This window comes from Xenopus laevis, chromosome 4S, assembly GCF_017654675.1.
Source record: "Xenopus laevis strain J_2021 chromosome 4S, Xenopus_laevis_v10.1, whole genome shotgun sequence".
Lineage (NCBI taxonomy): Eukaryota > Metazoa > Chordata > Amphibia > Anura > Pipidae > Xenopus > Xenopus laevis.
Window position 1 is genome coordinate 85,260,340 of NC_054378.1, and position 21,961 is coordinate 85,282,300.

Genomic DNA, 21,961 nt, shown 5'->3' on the forward strand with positions numbered 1-21,961 from the left:
GTTTAAAGGGGGTGTTCACCTTCCAAACACTTTTGTTAAGTATAGCTGTTTTCACATTGTTTACCAGAAATAAAGTGTTTTTTTTTTAAATTACTTCCCATTTCTTTTCTGTTTTTAACATTTAATTTTCCCATCCCTGGTGTTTCAATCTGGCAGCTCATTAATCAACGTGCAGATTCTGAACTGTTACAATTTGCGGTTACCTGCGGAAACGTAAGCACCTAAAAGTTCAGGTAAACTTATGTAGGGGCCCCTACGAGTTAATCTGCGCTGCAGCTTTAAAGGAGAAGGAAATTCCCTGGGTGCAAAAACCCTCCCCCCACCCCTGTGTTGCCCCCCCTGGCCTAACTTGTTACTCACCCCTCTGCGCAGGTCCTGTCCACGGAGTTCACAGGCGCCATCTTCTCCCAAGTGTCTTCTTCAAAGTCGCCTTCCTGCTTTGACCATGGCGCATGCGCAGTAGGAGCATTTATCCGGTATGGATCTACTGCGCATGCGCCAAAAGTCACAAAGTTTTTCGTGACATTCGGTGCATGTGCAGTAGAACCGTACCGGATAAATGCTCCTACTGCGCATGCGACAAAAACGCTGGTCAAAGCAGGAAGAAGACCGCTTGGGAGAAGATGGCCCTGTGCACTCCGTGGACAGGAACTGCACAGAGAGGTGAGTAACAAGTTAGGGGCATTTGCCTGGGGGGACAGGTAGGCCAGGGGGGAGGAAGGAGGGGGGGCAACACAGGGGAGGGATTTTTGCGCTCAGGGGGTTTCCTTCTCCTTTAAGGCCCCCCACCCTTTTCTTAGTGTGATCTGCCCAGAGAGGGTATGACAACTTCCTGCCGCACTGCTATATAGTGTGTGTAGGGAGTGGCCTCTTCCTTTTTGGCCTGTGAATGGTGATCCAGCTGGGTGTGCCCAGGGGAGCCTGGGTACAGCTAGGCCCAGAAAGGCCCATGTGCTTTGAAGAAGAAGCCTGGGACCAGGAATAGTTACACTAGGGCCTCGTGGAGGCCCTTCCTCATCGAAATGCCTAATGCCTGCAGCTCTGTGTGAGTTTTGTGCTATTGCCTCATCTCCTGCGTGAGCAAAAAACCTGTGGTCACTTGCCCAGTGCATAGTTAATAAACCGTTCCTGTTTGTACCATAAGAAACTCCTGGCACCCATCTTTCGTATGTTTGTATGCACCGTAGCCTGAGGGATGTAGTTGCACTACACTGTAGAGGGAACACTTCCACATGGCGAAGGCCCTGACCCTGTTGTGTAAGTCGCATGTAGCCAATGCTCTACCCTGCTAGTGGGTATTTGACTGAATACAGCCAAATAGGTGCCACACTTACAAAGATTCCTGAGCTTTTTTAAGTTCTCTAAACAGCATGGGCACCCATTTTTGTGTCCTGATCCATAGATTATGAATCCCTGGGCTAGAAGTACGGATCTTTGAAGCATCCATCTAATAATGCTAGAGATGTTGAAGCTTTGGCCTTAGTCATTCTGGAAAAATTTCAAATTTGTAGCTTTTTATGTGCCGCATGGACTTGTTATTATCAGCTGACACAAACTTTCATTGATCTTTCTAAAGTGAAAATGAGTACTTGTTTAGGTCTTGAGGAAGAGTCTAAAATGACAGAGCAGCCTTCAGCAGAGGGGTAGGAGTCTGACATTCATGATTTAATCTGTAAAAAGCAGAGCATTAAGACATTTTTTTGCCAGCAGTAGGGATGTAGCGAACTGCCGATTTGGTGTTCGCGAACGCCGTTCGCGAACACCGGCAAAAAATGCGAATGTTCGCGAACTTCGAACACCCGCTAAAATCGTTCGATTCGAACGATCGAAGGATTTTAATCGTTCGATCGAACGATTTTCATTCGAATCGAACGATCGAAGCATTCGATCAAATGCTTTTCATTCGATCGAATGCTTACAATCGTTCGAATGAATGGAAATCGTTCGATTTTTAGCGGTCGAAGGAATTCGAATGGTCGAACGATTTGTATTCGAATCGAACGCGAACGCAAAATGCGAACGTCGCGCGACGTTCGCGAACATTCGGCGGACGCGAACGGTCGAAGTTCGCGCGAACAAGTTCGCCGGTGAACAGTTCGCTACATCCCTAGCCAGCAGCTATGTGTCTGCTTCATTGCTTTCATTTCATAATAATGTAGGAATGCAATGGAAATTTCCAAAGAGCTTCAGACTCAGTTTATCAACCTTTATGAATACATTGGGAGGAATTTGTTTTACTGTGAGATAGGTCGCAATGCAATTTTATTAATTAATTCTCTGCTTTATGGTCTTATCTCTGAAAATACTATTATGCTGGAGATTATTGCTTAAAGCTCATGGTAAAGCCTTGCAATGCTGGTGCTCATGTACTAATTTATTGTGAACAGGCTTTTTGATTTGCTTTTAAAAAAAGGTGACAAAATCTTTATAGTTTACAAGGTTTAAAACCAAAGCAGCCATCAGTGGCTGACTAAAGTCTGCAATACCCAAGCCTAACCTGCACTGTATCTGTCCAATCAGCTCAAGTGCTAAATGGACAGATACTGTTAAAGGTGACATACAAGGAATGGATAAAATGCACACACCAGATGGATAGCATCCATCCCACCTTCCTATTGTTCTGTTTGTTTGCTCACACTACTGGAATGATCAGAACTGCAGTTGTGTTTTATTTTAATACAATATATGAATACAAGCATAACTGTACATAAGTTCACCATCTGCCAATGCCACACTGACATTAGTGATCATCTGCAATCCAATAAGATCACAGGATAACAGGCAACCATCCTAGGATATACAATCAGGGGCAGATTTATTAAGGGTCCAAGTGAAAATTCGAATTTACGAATTATCCAAACTTGATTCAAGTTGTTTTAAAAATTCAAATTCGATTTTCGAGATTTATCATACTCTGGCCCTTTAAGAATTCAAATTCGACTATTCGCCACCTTAAACATGCCAAATTCATGTATAAGTCAATGGGAGAGGTCCAGTGATCATTTTGGAGATGTTCGTAGCCTTCCTGACATTTAAGTTTTTTTTGGAGAAAAACTCGAATAGAATTTTGTATAATTCAAATCAAATTCGATTTGAGTTTTCTGATCGGTAAAATTAGTCAGATTTAACAATTTTATTTTTGTAATAAATGTCCCCCATCTGAATTCGAAATCCGACCCTTGATAAATCTGCCTCCCCATTTTTGGGCAGTATGACAGCTCACTGTTCTCCTTTCAATATGACCAGAGATGTTGCTTAAAACATTCTTAAATTATTTGTTCTTCTGTTTGTGGTTTCCGTCAGATCCCATTGGTAAACTCTGCAACATGTAGAAATACATAACATACATATGTTTTGGGACTTAGCTAAACTTAGAATAACATTGCTTTTATTTAAGGTAGATTTAACCAATCCTTGGAGGATATCCAGATTGTTTATTCATTGTATCATATGAGAATGTAAGCCAGTGAATTGAGCATGATCTCTTTACCTTGTCCTGTGTTCTTAGTGTGTCAATAGTAGGTGTTTTGGACAGGATCGGTTTATTTCAACCCAAGGTTAACCTGAAATGTGACTAGTCTAGGATTCTGCTGTATTACTTGGTATCTGTTACAGTCTGGTACACCTGTCTGTCTTTGTTTGCAGATAGAACCTTAGAGTGTAAATATAGGTTCACTCCCCAGCACATACAGTATGGTGGTTTATTATTGATTGGAATTTCACTAGAGTTCCCTAGGGAAATCATAAAATAAATGCAAGATTCTAGTCATTATTGTTTAACTGCATTTATGCACCCAAACATTCAGTGTCGGACTGCGACACCAGGGGCCCACCCAAAAACCTTAGACTAGGGGCCCACCAAAGAACCATAGACCAGAGGCCCACTCTCTGTACTATTATTCTTCTTCTCCTCATTCAACCTCTATTCCCCATGTCTCTATTTTTACATGCTATAATCTATTATTCCATTTATTTAGCCTCTTTGTTCTCAAAGAAATAGGAAATGGCCATGAAATAGGCCAAATCTTTAGCAGCACAAGGGCCCACTGACACCTGGGCCCACCGGGAGTTTTCCTGGTATCCCTGTGGGCCAGTCCGACACTGCAAACATTGATGTGTTCTTACTACTCCCTTTATTAAGGAAATCATAATGGAGCAATTTAAAGCTTTTAAAGCTTTACAGAGGTGGGAAAGGATTAGAAAAAATCTTAATGGTTCCTGGTAAATTTATCCCTTAAAAATATCGACATTGAATGCAAAAATCTAGTGGCTCTCTGTGTCTGAGAGCTGTAAGCTCTTGGGATGATTAAATTACAGGTTTAGTGCTTCTGTTTTCTTAAGCCATTTTTTTCATCTTCTTTATAATTTGAGTGCCTGGTTTGTTTAGCATTCACTCAATCATACACATATTACTCCCAAGTAATTAAGAGTGAGGTGGCAAGAGGAATTTTTAGAAAAGTAAAGCACATTAAGCATTGTGTACTCTTCAGTATGTAAATTAATTCTTATTTTAATTTTTCAAATAAATTCAAATTAAATGCCCTACAATAGTGCTTTTATTATTATTTTTTTAAGATGTGAAATCTATGGCATTATTGTCAACTGTTTGTAATTCACAATTGCAGTTGTGCAACTTTAGCTGCGGCTTTTTAAAAAACAGAAACTTTCATTAAAGGTACTTGCCCCCTAAACTTTATTATAGTTGCTTTGGGCACCACTGTCTCCTGTTGTGAATTGTGCACCATGGAGCTACCTTCATGTTCCATGGTTCTGACATTTTGGGGTGGAGCACTGGAAATGGTGACATCTGGACATTGAAGATTTTCAGTGCAATTGCGCAAAGTGCAACTCTGGCTTGTGGCAGCAATTATATATAAAAATAAAAATGTTTTGTATTGCATTTCAAACTACCTAGTACTTAATAAAATTATTGCTTAATCGTAAAACACCTTTTTAATTATGCATAATATAATGGAAACTAAAAATTGTTTGGAATAAAACAAGACTTTGCTGTAATTTTAACATTATTGCTTAGCTCTTTAGCAATCTTTGTGGATGCAGGTTACTGCATTTTTCAAACAATAAAATGGTAATGGAAATGGTTCGATTGGACATTTTACAATGTCTATAAAGTGAAAGCACTTCAGAGAGATATTAACCCTTAAAGGACAATTATGATATCATATAACTGGGCATACAGTATTTATACTACACAAGTATTTACAGAACAGAAAAAATGGTGCTAGTGCTGTTCAGTTTTCTGGCATATTTTAGCTTTCAAAATTTCTGTGTTGTAGGCAGTGGTGTAACTAGATGTTACTGGGCCCCACAGCAAATTAATTTTAGAGCACCCAACATATACAGAGGTTGCCCTGTTCTACCAATAAACATTGAAGATGCTCATTATTTGGGCCTCATGGGGCCCCCTATACCTCCTTGGCCCCCCTGCACCCACAGGGTCTGCTTCCTCTGTAGTTATGCCACTGGTTGTAGGGCCCCTTTACTTTTAGGGATTTATTTATTAAAGTCCAAATGGCAAAAATTCAAAAAATTATTATACCCCGAGGTTGGAAAAAGTCAGAATCGGAAAATCTGTCATCTCAGACCTACCGAGGTTGTATACAGTATAAGTCAAAGGGAGTGGTCCTTATGGTATTTGGAAGTTTCTGTGGTCTGCACTGGAATTAGCCTGAAAACTGACTATTTTGGACTTTTTGGACAAAAATCCTGTACGATTCGGATTTTCGCTCAAATTTTCAGAGTTTGTTCCCGATCCAATTAAATTACGCTAGACTAGACTCAATAAGGAACAGAACATCCAGTGCAATGCATTGTGGGTTATGTAGTTCCTGCATGCTGTCTGTAAGCTGTGGACAAGTTGTGGACATCAGTGTTTTAGCCCCTCCTTCCCTGCCAGGATTTCAAATGATGCAGAAAGAGAAGAACTGTTAAATATCTGCATTTCAGCATAGAAAATGGCATTTATTCATACTTTTTGAAGAAACAGGTAACATATGCCACTGTTTCCTATGCCATGCAGCAGGCCCAGACTGGCAATCTGTGGGTTCTGGCAAATGCCAGAGGGGCTGCTATAAAGTGCAATAGAAAGTCAGTATTTAGTGGGCTGGTGGGGACTTTTGGGCCTCTTTGTGGGCTGATTTGGCCTCTGTGTACCTGATATGCCAGGGCCTATTTTAATTCTCAGTCCGGACCTGCCATGCTCCAATCTATGCACATTGTCTATACACTGCTGGTATTTTCCTTTGTATGATAATACATGATAGTTTCCATATCAGTCATAAGTGGTGGCCCTGATGCTCCAATGAGATATTTGTGACAACCAAAAATAAATGCACCAGTTCTGAGCTTTTAAAAATGGTGAGGAAAAAATATAAAAAGTAAATAAAACCAATAGTTAATAAAAGTAAAAATGTCAGATCTTATTTTTCTCACTTTCATGAGTGCTCACTTTTCTAGTTAACTGGTTCTAGTTCGGTCTCACCTAAAATGAGAAGTCAGAAATCCCATTGTTGTGTTATAGAACATACCTGTGGCCTGATGATTTTGTCTGCACAAGAAAAGAATGAAGATAAGAAGAAAGAACATAAAGGCATGAACAAGCCTACTAAAAAAATCTGAAATTGTTTCCTTTGTGAGCTATAAAGAGCAGGGTTATATTTAATACTATTATTAGCAGTAGTATTTGATTAATAAAAAACTACTTGTAGGGGCAGATTTATCAAGGGTCGAAGTGAATTAGAGGGAATTTTCGAAGTAAAAAAATTCAAAATTCTAAGTAATTTTTTGGATACTTTGACCATCAAATAGGATACTACGACAGGTGGAAGCTTAAAGAAACTAAATGCATGAATATAGAATGAAATAATCTTAAAACACTAGACAAAGTCACTAATTACCTAAACTAAGCCCAATTAACAAAACATTACCAATTGTTTTAAGTTAGAGAAAAAAATGTTTTTTATTCAGTGTGTGTTTTTTCTCCTTCAATGGTTAGTTATCGATTGTACATTTGAATTTTTTTTTGCTGTTCATGAAAGTGTAACGATGAAGTTTTTAAAGGGTAAATATTTGTCCCTATAAATAGAAACTTTTTTTTAAATGTTTCATTTGTATACAATTTCAAGGCCTCATTATGCAACAGTACAATATGCAGAAAAGACCTGTATAAATATTCAGACAATAGACTAGTAAGGGAGATTTTGTGCTTATTTGTTTGCAATAGCTACTGAAATGCAGATAATCCGCATTTGTAACCAATAAAGTTACACAACCAAGGACACCACTGTTTCTAATTATGGAGAATGGTCAAAAAAAGTCACGTTGTTTCAAAGCCTTATTAGTTGCAAGATGGAATTTATAATTACATATTTATTTTTCTTTCTGAAACTCTGGATCAGATACGTGCCCCTATGTCTAAGGTGTTATAGTTAAATGACTGGAGTGTTCTGGGAGTAGCATTACAGATCCCCTGTTTAAAGAGCTACTTGTCTTTCTTATATTTTGTGACTTGCTTACTCTTCGTGACTTCTTACTTTTCTCTTCATCTTTTTGTTGTTAACGCATATTTAACCTTAAAATAATATTACAAAATGACAGTTTTGCATTTTAGGTATCTTCAAACAACATAGAAACCAGGTTATCTGGAAGGAGATTTGTTGTATGGCTAGTATGGGCTTGAGCAGTTTGGTGACTCGAATTAGAAGTTTATGATGCGATTGCTCCAAAACTGACATGGGAAGATACTCTGAATTATTGGAGGAACTCAGAGACAGTGTAGGTGTCTTGGCTAGAAAGGAATCCAGTAGTAGCATCCTAATTCTACTGTATCATGTGAATAACCATAATAATATACAACAGAAAGATTACCTTCTGTAAAAAGAACTGCCACTGTACTTCCATGGGCCGAAATAAAGGACCCTTAATTTATTTTTAGGAAATCTGGAGTTGATCTAATATATCTATACTTATTGACTTTTGGCCTTTCATATATAAGCATGTCTTAAAATGGTTATAATGTTTTTAGTGATATAGTGCTGACATACCCCAACATGCAAAGATTCTTTCTGGCTAACACACACACACACACACACACACACGGCTTTATGAAGGATTGGTCATGTCAGACTAATTTGATTGCTTTTTATGATAAGGTCAGTAAGATGCTGGACAGTGGGGGGGCAGTAGATGTGATCTGTTTGGATTTTGCCAAAGCGTTTGATACCATGCCCCTCAAATGACTGCTTTCGAAACTCGTTTGCACATGGATAGGAAACTGGCTACAGGATCGGGTACAAAGGGTGGTTGTACATTAGATAGCTTTAAGAAGGGGTTGGATGGCTTTTTAGCAAGTGAGGGAATACAGGGTTATGGAAGATATCTCACAGTACAAGTTGATCCAGGGACTAGTCCGATTGCCATTTTGGAGTCAGGAAGGAATTTTTTCCCCCTCTGAGGCAAATTGGAGAGGTTTCAGATGGGTTTTTTTGCCTTCCTCTGGATCAACTGGCAGTTAGGCAAAAGTCAAAAGGTTGAACTTGATGGACGTGTGTCTTTTTTCAACCTAACTTACTATGTTACTATGATTACACACACAAGGAGTCTGGAGTATGTAAAGAAAATACTCTCCCAGACCAACCAATACAAAAGAAATAGACAAAAGAGTAGTTTAGAGCACAGGCCAAGGTCAGTAAAGGGCAGAGGACAACTGAATAAGGTAGGTCAAGGGTCGATAACACCAAGTCACTGACATGAACAAAGAAACAAAAAATCAGAATAACAGGAGCTTACGGACGAGCAAACAAACTTAGAGCAAACAGGATAGTAATGGGAAGGTGCAACCAGAACCTGAACTTAGAGCAAGACAGAACAAAGACTCTGACCAAGGAGGCAGAAGACAAATTGGGACAATAACTGCCCCATGACATCATAGCATGCCAGTATCATGACCCCACCTCTGAATGTCAACTGCAACACAGAAGCAGCAATGCATAATTGGGACCCCATCAGTTTCATAGCAAAAAAAAAGCAGCTGCAGACCAGGACAGGCATTTGATTACACTCAACACTTTTGCTATAATCAAAACACTATGGGGCAGATTTATCAAGGGTCGAATTTTGAAGTTAAAAATACTTCGAAATTCGACCATCGAATTGAAATACTTCGACTTTGTATATCGAAGTTGAAGTTTTTTTCATCAATTTGGGTATTCTACGGTCAAAGTAAAATCGTTTGATCGAAGGATTTAAAGGATTTCAGAGATCGATTGAATGATTTTACTTTGACTTCCAAAAACTTGCTCTAGAAGGTCCCCATAAGCTAACATAGCACTTCAGTCAACGATTCAATTGCTGTGTCCCTCAAATAACGTCAGTTTATCGAGGGGGAAACAAAAACAGAAAAATAAGATAATATAGTGCAGTATTTTCAGCTGCTTAATGGACACACCCTTGGTGTTAGTTTAACAATTATTTTTCAGTGATGAGAGTGACCTCAAATGAAATACGTGTTACTGTGAACTGATTTAATTCTCATATAGCCAGTGACAAAAAGTGAATTTAAATATTTTACAAAGTGAAAAGTGTGTACAAGGTTATAATTATTAAAATAAATAAAAAACTAAAAAATGTATTTGTTTACACAGGCAGAGGAGAGCCTGAAAATTTGCTGGACTTGGAACACACCGATCTGTAATCTCAAAGTTTGTGGTTTAACATAGCACTTCGGCAGGTTTAATTCGGCGAAGTATTGAAATCGAAGTTTTTTTAAAGAGACAGTACTTCGATTATTGAATATTCGAACGATTTTACTCCGAATCTAAGTCGAAGTCGTAGTATTCTATTCGATGGTCAAAGTATCCAAAAAATTACTTTGAATTTCGAATTTTTCTACTTCTAAAATTCGCTCGAATTCACTTGACCCTTGATAAATCTGCCCCTGTGTGTGAGAGTGTACAATGACCTAACAATTGTCTTGAATCTATGGCATGAAGTGGAAAAACATGATTTTATCCTCTGATAACAATAGAGAATAGGGTTTGCCTCATCTCACTGCTGACAGATAAAAATGGTTGCTGTATTAATATTACAGTATTTATTGATTCATTTGGTAAATTTAAAAGGTAATAAAAACTCACCAACAATAAATAGTCATAATGTTTGGGCAGTTTGCCGCTTCCCTAATCAGAAAACATCAAGTACAGGTATTTCCTGAAGGAGTATGAATGCAGGTTTTTGGACAATGTATGGCTATTAATACAAATTGGCAGCCTGGGGAGCTTCCATTGCCCAGGAGTTAGAGTAACATGCTGGTTCTTAGCTGCCACTAGCTGGAGGGCCTTGATTGAGCTCCTTGTAAACGTGCTGTGTTCTCTGTTCACTTTTTATACGACATCCTTACTTAAACAAATCTCATCCTTATCTCCTTCCCTCTTATAGGATGTGTGATAGGTTTTGATGACCTTCTAGCCATTGTCTCTTTCCCCCATTTATCTCTCTAATAAAGACTACTGAATTCAGAAGAAATTCCAGAGCTTTAAAAAACAGAATCTCCTTCGCTTACCCTGTGAGGTAGCGACTACTCTGGCTAATTTCATGAGACCCTGTCTCAGACTATGTCTGGTTGACACACAGATTATGCCATTGCTGAGATTTTTTTTTCCTTCTGTCATTGACTAAAAGAACCCAAACCATTTTGTTGATTGGCCAAAGGCCATAGGCTAAACTAGAGCTATGTTGAAATTATGTCGTACAATGAAATCATTGAAGCTCGGTGTCGGACTGGCCCACAGGGATACCAGGAAAACTACATATTTTATGGCCATTCCCTATTTCTTTATGGGGAAAAAATGCACAATAATGGAAGAATAAAGTAAGTAGATATAAAAGACTAGGACAGGGGTCAGCAACCTTTACTATCAAAAGAGACATTTTGCCCCCTCTTCCACTAAGCCTCAAAACATAACACAGCTTATAAACTTTTAAAAGTTTTAACCTCTTTTTACTTTTAACTGTTACAACAACAGAATACAACAAACAAAAGCGCAGTGTGCATGTGTAGGCCTACTTTGAAATAAATTAAACACTGAATAGCCTTGTTAGAAAAATCTGCCAATGACCATTCAGGGTCCAGACTGGAGAATAAAGAAGTTACGTGAGGAGAGGAGAAATAATAGTTTGGAAAGTGGGCCCACGGTCTAAGGTTTTCCGGTGGGCCACTGGCATCCCAGTTCGACACTGTTGAAGCCCTTGAGCAGAGTTGGGACCATAACAGTCTTTTGGAAAAATTACATCTGGCCTGTAGGCCTTCTTTTCAAATGAAATGTCCTAGGAAGTAAGAAGTAAGGGTTACTCCTGCAGATACAGTAGAACTCCCATTTTACTTTGCAGAATTAAATGTAATATAAATACATATTATATATTTGTGGGACCTAAAAACATTGTAAAATGAAGGAAAACTTAAAATAAGGGTATGTAAAATTGAGGTTTCACTGTATCTTCTCTCATGCTATCACAGTGCCCTGCTCTTGTACCTGACTGATGCATTCACACCTTCTACAATCCTAGTAGGAATATTAACATTTCCAGTAACCTGCTCCTTTTCGTTCATTGCCAAAAGGCAGAAATAGCTCTCAACCTCATCATAGTGACAGACAGGTGTCTCTGTCACAGTAATGGCTACTATATTAATTAGTCAATATATCAGTTGATGCATGTGCGTCTTTCTCCATTAGTGCTATTGATCTCACAAAGACTGGTTTTAGTGTAGGGGCAGATGGGGCTGAAGGCTATTAGTGTGATTCTAAACATTAAACAACAGCTGGTTGGCTGCAAGTTGGACATTCCTAATTTTGTTGTTTGCCCTGTTAGAAATGGTCCAGCCTTCCTACATTGCATGGAATCTCCCTGGCTCTGACATCGCTTTTCTTACAATAGACCCATAACGTTATTTTTAACTCACTGCATGAAGGGTAACTGATAGTAATCAGTAAATGGCTGAAAAGGCTTTTTATATTTAACCTTGTTTTAAAAAATAATCTATTAATTCACTGAACTATTCACTTTTTTCACTCTTTTTAATTTTTTAATTTTATATTTTTATATTTTTTTATTTTTTATTTTTTATTTTTTATTCTTTTTTTTTATTTTTCATTTATAATTTCACAACTTTCACATTTTTGGGCTCTCTTCTTCTAAGTTAAATAAAAGAACACTATTATCACTGTTAATAATCACGGTGGGTGTTAACAATTTTTTAAAAAAAACAAAAAACAAAAAATTTTTTAAAAAAATACTATACTATATTTTATTCTTTCTGTTAAATCCCCCTCCTCAATGAATTTTTGAGGATTCTAGCACTTTATTTTCTGTACTTGGAGATCGTCTCAAACAGGTGGAGGAGGACCTGCAAGTGCTGAACTGTGGGGAAACCAAAGTTTGTCCTTGGATACAACCTGATATATTTAAAAAATAAGGGCAGTACAGGTATAGGATCCGTTATCCAGAAATCCAGAAAGCTGTGAATTATTGAAAGGCCGTATTCAATAGACTCCATAGTAGACTTAAAAGAAGAAGAAATTAAAGATCCATTATCTGGCAAACCCCAGGTCCCGGGCATTCTGGATAACAGGTCCCATACCTGTATATTCAAATAATAATCCCAGTCACTGCATTCCTTATTGCTGTAATTGCAACCTCCTTGGCTCTTGAGGACTGGCAAATTTGTGTGTGAGCAGTATGGCACCCTGAAAGCTGCTTTGTCAAATCACTGCTTAAAAAGTGACATCTTGATTAGATTACTTTTTACAAATGCAAATATTTAATGCTATTTGTGGTCTCACAAAAACATCCAGTTGCATATAAACTAATTTCACTTGTCTGTTAAAGTATAGCAAGGGTACATTTTATTGAAAATAGTAGTGGGAATCAAGTTTTAATCGCATAAACTAATATTGGCTTAAGGTACAAAAAGTATCGACTACAGCTCCCAATTCCATGATTTAAATGAGTATTTCCATATTTAGTGGAAACTAATATTGGGCTCAGGGTGGTACAGGTACCCTGTCGGGCAGTCTGCAACATATGGAATAGTCTTTTTAAAGGATAAGTAAATCTCAAAGAATACATTTACAATTGCTCAGGGTGCTTTTCTAGGCAATTGAAATTGTCATTATTTAATTTTTTTTTTTTTTTATGTTTCAGCACTATTTACGTTTTTTATTAACTGCCAGTATGATTATTTTTTTAAACATCTCCAGATAGTTCTTGTAACTGTAGAGTCGAGATATTCTAGTATACCCTCAGAAGGAAACAGTTCTGATGTCGCTCTGCTTGGGAAGGCACCTAAAGACTTCTCATCTCTTTCCTGAGCAGAGCAACACCAGAATACTTCTCTGTTTCCTTCTGAAGGTACATTGTTCCTCCTCTTTAAAAGCATACCAGCCCATGATATGTTTCATCTCTACACCATCCAACCATGTTTATTTATTTCCCAGAGTTACTCTGAACAAGTGCATAAGCTGTACAGTGCTTCCTTTCCAATCTTAGAGATTTCTATGAAACTAGTGCTGAGCACCATTTGACTGTGCAATGTGTACCTATTTCTTTGTAAAAGAGGCAGTGAACAAGGACCAGTTCAAAAGAAAGCATGTACCCAACACTTAAATTGACCAGGCAGTAACTACAGGCACCCTTTGCATGACATAGAAATAAATATAAATATATGCCCCTGTCTCACTTGTTTGCCACTCCTTTCCTCACAGGCTCCCATTGCCATGCATTTTACAAACCAGCAGAAATATTTGTGTCTCCAGTATAAGGTGCAACACTTTGCTTCTGATTGTGATCAGTGCAGATATGCTATCATTATAAGAACGAAGGGTAAATGTGCCATCTAGTGGAATAATATGTTCGGTCTGATTTTTACCATCACACTATACATCACTGTGTCATTAATTTACAGAATTGTAACTGGGGTCTTAAAAGAAAACAATGTGGCAGCAATTAGCTCTTTTCTAGCCAAAACTATTCTATTTCTTTACAAGCACGATAATTACAAAACCTGTGAGGTATTAAAGCAATAACTGATAGGAAGGAAGATTACGGAAAAAAAACTGGTTCTTCAGTAACAATCAAGCTGGAAGATTCCAAGGCAACAACAGTAGTAACCTACTTTGCAGGTTCTGCTACTTCGAAAATAACAACAGAGATCAGGCAAGTTATTAATATACAATAGAAATAGCTCAGGCTTAAGCTGCAAATAATGACAATGAAAAACATACTAAGTTACCAAGTAACAACCTGCAGACAAACTGCAGAGTAAGTTGGTAGTTGGAACCAGGTTCTAAACTGAACCATGCTGAAATGACATAAGATTCCTAACTCCTACATATCACTATTGGTCAGCCTTGGGGATATAATAGGGGAATCCTTAGATGAATTACCCTGCACTTCACTCATACAACAAAAAATAAGCTTCTTGAATTTGTAGCTTTTGACTTTATCATCAAATTGCTTGTAGCCCCATGCAAGTGTACTTTTACTACATGTTGATAATAATTAAACCCCTCTTCCAGCCTGCCTGAATATTAACCTATGAACATACCCAGATTGCATGGATTGCAGGGGAGGATTAATTAACTCTGCAACTGCAACCAAACCTTTGTGCTAGCACTTGTTTACATCTAATGTTGTCTATATTTTGACAGTTGTGTGTAAGGCTGTTGCTGTACAAGACTGGGAAATATAGATGATATGTTACACCAAATGCTACAGCATGGTGTGGTTTTCATTCCTTATAAAAGGAGAGGCAGCAAATTTAAAGAAAGTTAGGTGAGGCTCAAGCAGTACTTTCACTACTATAGTTAATTAATGCTTCCTTTCACACTGCTTATTACCAATAAACATTACATCTGGAGGTCATAGAGAAAGCATCATACCTGCTCTGGTACACATCGTTGCCAAATGTTTTCTATAAATGGGAGATCTAATCCTGCCTGCCAGCTCAATATACTCCCTTATCTTGACCTACTTTCTTGGGTCAGCAGTTGGTCTTATGCAAAAAGCATAACTAAAAACAATAAATAATGCAACTAAAAACAATGTATTTATACAATGAACTTATTGTACCAGCCCAGAGAGTCCTATAAGATTATTGATCCATGTCTTCAAAGATGGGAGAAGTACAGAGTGAACAAAGAGTCAGGATAGACAGTAGTGGAAGAAGATGCAGGACAGACATAAGACCATCACATCTGAACTGTACAATTATCCTTAGCTTGCAGTTACAGTATCTATGAGATCAGATAATGCAGTGTAAATGCACATCCTTTGCAATTTTTAGTTTACTTATTTTATCAATTTAAAATGATGTTTTGGTTTAGTTAGCTACACTCATGCTTTTAGTAAAGCAACATTGTTACATTTGCTTCTAATGCAGTCTGTTGGAGCCAAGTGCTTTTTGTATTAATTTGCTTTACTTTTTTCTGGCACATGTCCACATTTTCCTCTGGAGCAGTCAATTTTTTATTGTTTGACTTTTAGAAATCTCTTAACACAAATAATTACATCATTCCCCTCTAAGCCACCCATAAAAATATTGTTTAAACAATCATTTGGCAAGGCTGTCTATATGGCTCCAATTTAAAATTTAAGTACTTACCAAAAAAGAATGCAAGGGTATAAAATATTTAAAGGTAGTATAAAGGTTATTATACAAACTATGGTCCCAGGTCTGTTTTTAGCCAGGACCCCTATGACTTTAACACCCTCGGACTGATTTACAGTGTCTTTACACAGTCAGAATGCCAGGCATTATAATTTTCATATTTGTGGTGAATTTTAGGTTGCATTTTTTAGTTACTCCATAGGAAGTTGACAATGGAAAAAATATTCCAAAATTAATTGTAGGTTCATAGAATAGTATCATAATAATTTATGTTGAAAAAAGACACACACCCATCAAACTTTTTTTGTTTAAATGAAACCTGAATAACTACTAATTGATCCAGAGGAAAGTGATTAAACCTCTGAAACCTCAGTTTGCTTCAGAGTGCAAATGTCTTTCTTGACTCCAACATGGTAGTTGGACCAGTCCCAGGATCAACCCATTAAACTCACCTCTTTTCACTAACCTGTATTTTCTCACTTCCTAAAAAGGTATGAAGCCTGTACGTGGGTGTTTTGTAAAAGTGTGTACTGCTTGCAATGTACCTCTGGCATTAAATGTTAGCGACAAGTCCCAGCAACTTCCAGTAATGTAGATGTGAACTGTGACTCTTCTCATTCAGGTGAATGCTCACTATGCTGCTGGGAAAGAGTTGAACCACATTGAGTATCTATCAACCAACATATGCTGTAAATATTTGGAGCAACAGGGTTTTCAAAAACAAGTTAAAACAAGTGAACATCTTTATTAGACCCAGGCATATTTATTCTGGATATAGCACTTATTGACTCATATAACACAATATCACATAAAGAACAGTCTAAATACCTCTGCAGTCAGTGGTAACTCAAATAGTTGCACACACAATGATCTGGATAGACAGGAGTGGAAGAAGAAGCAGGACAGATCCAAGACCATCTGGCTGTTAAGCCGTTACTAAGAGATAGTTTTCTAACTTAAACGGAACTGATGATAAAAAGCAATCCAGAGCAGGCCTGTTATCTTAGCTCAAATTTCTGATACATTTGTAATTCATTTTAAAGCTGCGATAAGGAAGTAGGATGTGTCAGCATAATTTAATTCAACAAAATAGGGTTACATAGTATCTTGTTTTTATTTGTAGTATGGATGCATTGTATAAATGTAGAGATTATTAATAGACTCAACGTTTCTATCCCCCACAGGGATCTTCGTCATGAGACTATAGAACAAACTGACGAAGATCCCTGTGGGGGATCGAAAAGTTGACTCTCCAATAAATTATCACATTTGTTAAGCTTCAGAGGACTCCCGTGAGTGTCGCTATTCCTGCAGATATACCATTACATGTTTGCTGGCACCCGGGTATTTACACAGGAAACGGAAAGCACTCACAGCATTGATCATCAGATATATTTCAAAGTATATTTATTCGTGCATGGTGCATCAATGCGTTCCGTCGTCAGGATATATATATATATATATATATATATATATATATATATATATATATATATATATATATATATATATATAACAAGGGAAAGTTGTGCTCACCACTATTTTTTAAAACCATTAGGCGGGGGTGCAATGAGAGTGTGACCACAAAATACATATAGTCAACTACAAGAGGTCCTCTGCACTCAAACCATTATCAATATATTTAAGACAGCGACATTTTGTGCATACTGCTACTAAAAAATGCCTTACCCTTTAAACAACACAGGGATTGTTTGTCCATATATTGCAATATATTTAAGCTGGCCAACTACGTCAAAGTCATCCCATATCTGGCCAGTCCTACGCTTAATTTTCATCTGATTCATTAAGAATTCAATTGCTTAATTATACATTTTACAAAGGGACTAAGTTTTACCTGCAACTTACTTGCTGCTTTCAAAGTAAAACTCCCAAACTTGGCTGCCCTTTTATTAGACACCAGTGGGATCACCTGACTATAGTTGGGAAGGGTGGGAGCTACAACATGGAGCTGGTCACTGCTCCTGTATAACTATAACAAACAAGGGAAAGTTGTGCTCACCACTATTTTTTAAAACCATTAGGCGGGGGTGCAATGAGGGTGTGACCACAAAATACATATAGTCAACTACAAGAGTCCTCTGCACTCAACCCATTATCAATATATTTAAGACAGCGACATTTTGTGCATACTGCTACTAAAAAATGCCTTACCCTTTAAACAACACAGGGATTGTTTGTCCATATATTGCAATATATGCAGTAAGTTGCAGGTAAAACTTAGTCCCTTTGTATTGTAAAATGTATAATTAAGCAATTGAATTCTTAATGAATCAGATGAAAATTAAGCGTAGGACTGGCCAGATATGGGATGACTTTGACGTAGTTGGCCAGCTTAAATATATTGCAATATATGGACAAACAATCCCTGTGTTGTTTAAAGGGTAAGGCATTTTTTAGTAGCAGTATGCACAAAATGTCGCTGTCTTAAATATATTGATAATGGGTTGAGTGCAGAGGACCTCTTGTAGTTGACTATATATATATATATATATATATATATATATATATATATATATATATATATATATATATATATATATATATTTATGCGTAGGGTGGCACACCGCTTCAACTGTTGAGTACCCAGGTGCACGTCAAAATCATGTGTGTAGCATTCAATAAAAAAGGCCTTGAGAAAGGTCCCAGAGGGGACCGAAACGTAACGTTGGCTGTATATGCACTTTAAAAAAATATAGACGTTTGATTTGTTTCACCAAAACTCCCAGTGTTGCTGGTCTTTTTGAATGCTATATATATATATATATATATATATATATGTATTGATAATGGGTTGAGTGCAGAGGACTCTTGTACTTGACTACATGTATTTTGTGGTCACAGCCTCATTGCATCATTGGTGAGCACAACTTTCCCATGTTTGTTATAGTTATACAGGAGAAGTGACCAACTCCATGTTGTAGCTCCCACCCTTCCCAACTATAGTCAGGTGATCCCACTGGTGTCTAATAAAAGGGCAGCCAAGTTTGGGAGTTTTACTTTGAAAGCAGCTAGTAAATTGCAGGTAAAACTTAGTCCCTTTGTAAAATGTATGATGAAGCAATAGAATTCTTAATGAATCAGATGAAAATTGAGCATAGGACTGGCCAGATATGGGATGACTTTGACGTAGTTGGCCAGCTTAAATATATTGCAATATATGGGCAAACAATCCCTGTTTTGTTCAAAGGGTAAGGCATTTTTCAGTAGCAGTATGCACAGATATGTCTTAAATATATTGATAATGGGTTGAGTGCAGAGGACTATACTTACTTGACTATATGTTTATATATTTTGTGGTCACAGCCTCATTGCACCCCCGCCTAATGGTTTTAAAAATTAGTGGTGAGCACAGCTTTATTAAGCACTGGACATTCCCAACAAAAAGGGAACAGAAAAATGTTCAAGTTACAGTTCAACTTCACTGTAGAACATGCAGGGTACAGTTCAGTAAATACACTGCAAAACATTCAGGGTTTTCCCCCATCTGGTCGCTCACCATCAAGGGAAACTCTCACTTTGAAGTATTTGGGCTTCACCCTCAGCCCTGCTGGCTTACCCTCCTGTGACTCACTCACTAGCCTCTGCCAGTGGTTTCCTCTTTCTTTCCCCACAAGGGATTTAGGCTTTATTGAAAATACGTTTCTATCAGATAAAGTGACCTTCCTTATTTTTGAGGAAGGTCACTTTATGTGACCAAAACTGGATTTTCAGTAAAAACATTTTTGTTTTGTTGCCAAGACCTGCGAGTGCGGCATTTCTCTATGTATATATTTCACACATGCCTGCTGTGCCCATTGTAGACCATAATCAGCAATCAATGTGATAGGAGTCACTGTGTTCTTTCTTCTTCACTAGAAAATCTTAACTACCCCATTCAAATTCCAAGAGAAAAAGTAGGGATCTGATGTATTGAAGCAATATGTAAATCTTGCCCTTTGTTAGTACTAAATCCTGTCCTAAGCAGTAAAGATAAGTGTGTGCCTACAGACTGAGAATAATGTTGGCACCCTGGTTAATACCATTGGCTTCAGTATACAACTCTTTATGCATCTTTGCTAATGACTCATTTAACTGTGTTTGTTGACTGAAAGGGAAAATATCCTTATACAGTACATGATGATACAGAGTGAATCAGTACAAACAGAATGACTCAGAACTCTCCTGGATGTTTGACAGCCTCTGACTAATTCATTAGATTGTAAATTTTTATAACTGAGCTGATTGTGAGCAGTAACAGATGCATATCTAGGGGTGTCTTTCTACAAAGTTCATTATTACTACTAGTTGTGAGAAAAGAAATGGAACCTTTCTTTTAAAAGTAAAGCATTACAAAGAAGTAGGCTAGAAATGCTGTACATTATGGTTTGGGCTTTTTTTTTTTCCCAGTACAAAGGTAATCACAGCCATTTAACAGTAAAGATCTGTGCTTCCAAAGATGCCCCAGTAGTGATGATTGAACATTTTCTCTGGTTTTCTCTGTTAAGAAAATGCTCATAAACTCCAATGTATTTTGTGCTGAAAAAGTTGCAACGAAAAAAACAACTGACTTAAATGCAAATTTTGTCGGCAAAATGGGAAAGATTCCACTTTCACTAGACTCTAGTAGCTCCCCATCTTTTTTCTGCTTATTCAATGCACATGCTCTGTGTTGCTGTCAGGTACCTGAGCTTGTGGACCGAATTACAATATACAGTATTTAAAAATATAATTGTCATTCGAATAGGATCATAAGGTACATAACCGCATAAAAATCAAGCTGGGAATGTATGTCAAAATGTTCTTTATTCTTGCCCGGTTGTATAACTGTGAGAAATACATTCTATTGTATGAATATTTTTTTCTCTGTGAAGCTTTAATAAATACAAAGTTTAAAAAAATATATATATATATATAATTGTCATGATGAAAGGCTTATTACTTAATTCAAAATCAATTTCATGCGATATTACATTCTGATGTCAACCGCACTAGTTTTGGAGCTGTCATGTAATAAAAATCTGAATTAATTACTAAACCTTGTATCCTGACATCTAGGGGCAGATTTATCAAGGGTCGAATTTCGAAGTACAAAAAACTTTGAAATTCGACCAACAAATTTAAAAACTTCGAATTTGAATATCGAATTCGAAGTTTATACACCGAATTTGGCAATCCTACGATCGAATAAAAATCGTACGATCGAACGAACAATTAAATCGTTCGAATCGAACGGTTCGAATGATTTTAGCGTACGATCGAAGGATTTTTATTCGATATGTAAAGACATAGAAAAAGTATGTAGAAGGTCCCCATAGGCTAACAAAGCACTTCGGCAGGTTTAATTTGGCGAAGTATTGAAGTCGAAGTTTTTTTTTAAAGAGACAGTACTTCAATTATCGAATGGTCGAATAATCGAAACATTTTACTTTGAATCGAAGTCGAAGTCGTAGTAGCCTATTCGATGGTCGAAGTATCCAAAAAATTACTTTGAATTTCGAACTTATTTAACTTCGAAAATTCACTCGAACCTTAGTAAATCTGCCCCCAAGGGTAATTTCAACAGATGTGTGCCTTTGTTTTGTTTAAGGCAGGGATCCACACCATAAATTCATTAGCACATATTCCATGCAACAAAATTAAAGTTTGCTCCTATGAGAGCAGATCCAACTAGTTTGTTCCGAATAATGGAAAGACAAATAATGTGGAAAATATTCCTCATTTTTAAAAATGATTTTCTTATTTTCTGTAATAATAAAACAATACCTTGTACTTGAGCCAATCTACGATATAATTAATTGTAAGCAAAAGTAGCTTATTGGGTTTATTTAATGTTTACATGATTTTCTAGCAGAATTAAGGTATGAAGAATTCTGGATAACAGGTCCCATTTCTGTACTAAACTCTACTTACTTTTCATGTTCAGGCAATGTAACACAGCGCAAAGTTGTACTATAAGAGGACAAAGGGACCACTGGCTCATTTTTTAGGGGACTGAACTAGAATTACATGACTGAAATACAGCACACAGGAACAGGTAGAGCAGGGTATATGTAAGCAGAATAATTTCTATACATTTTTCAAATTTTCATATTAAAATATTATTTAAAAATTATTTTTTTATGAAGGTGCTTATTCATTTCATCATTATGTTCTAGACAATAAGGGGGTTATTTATCAAAATCCAAAAAATTCTCCCTTTTTCCCCTTATTTATCCATACACTTTCCCAAAAATTTTTTGTTTGGGGAAAAAACTCAATAAAATCGGGAAAAACCCTGAA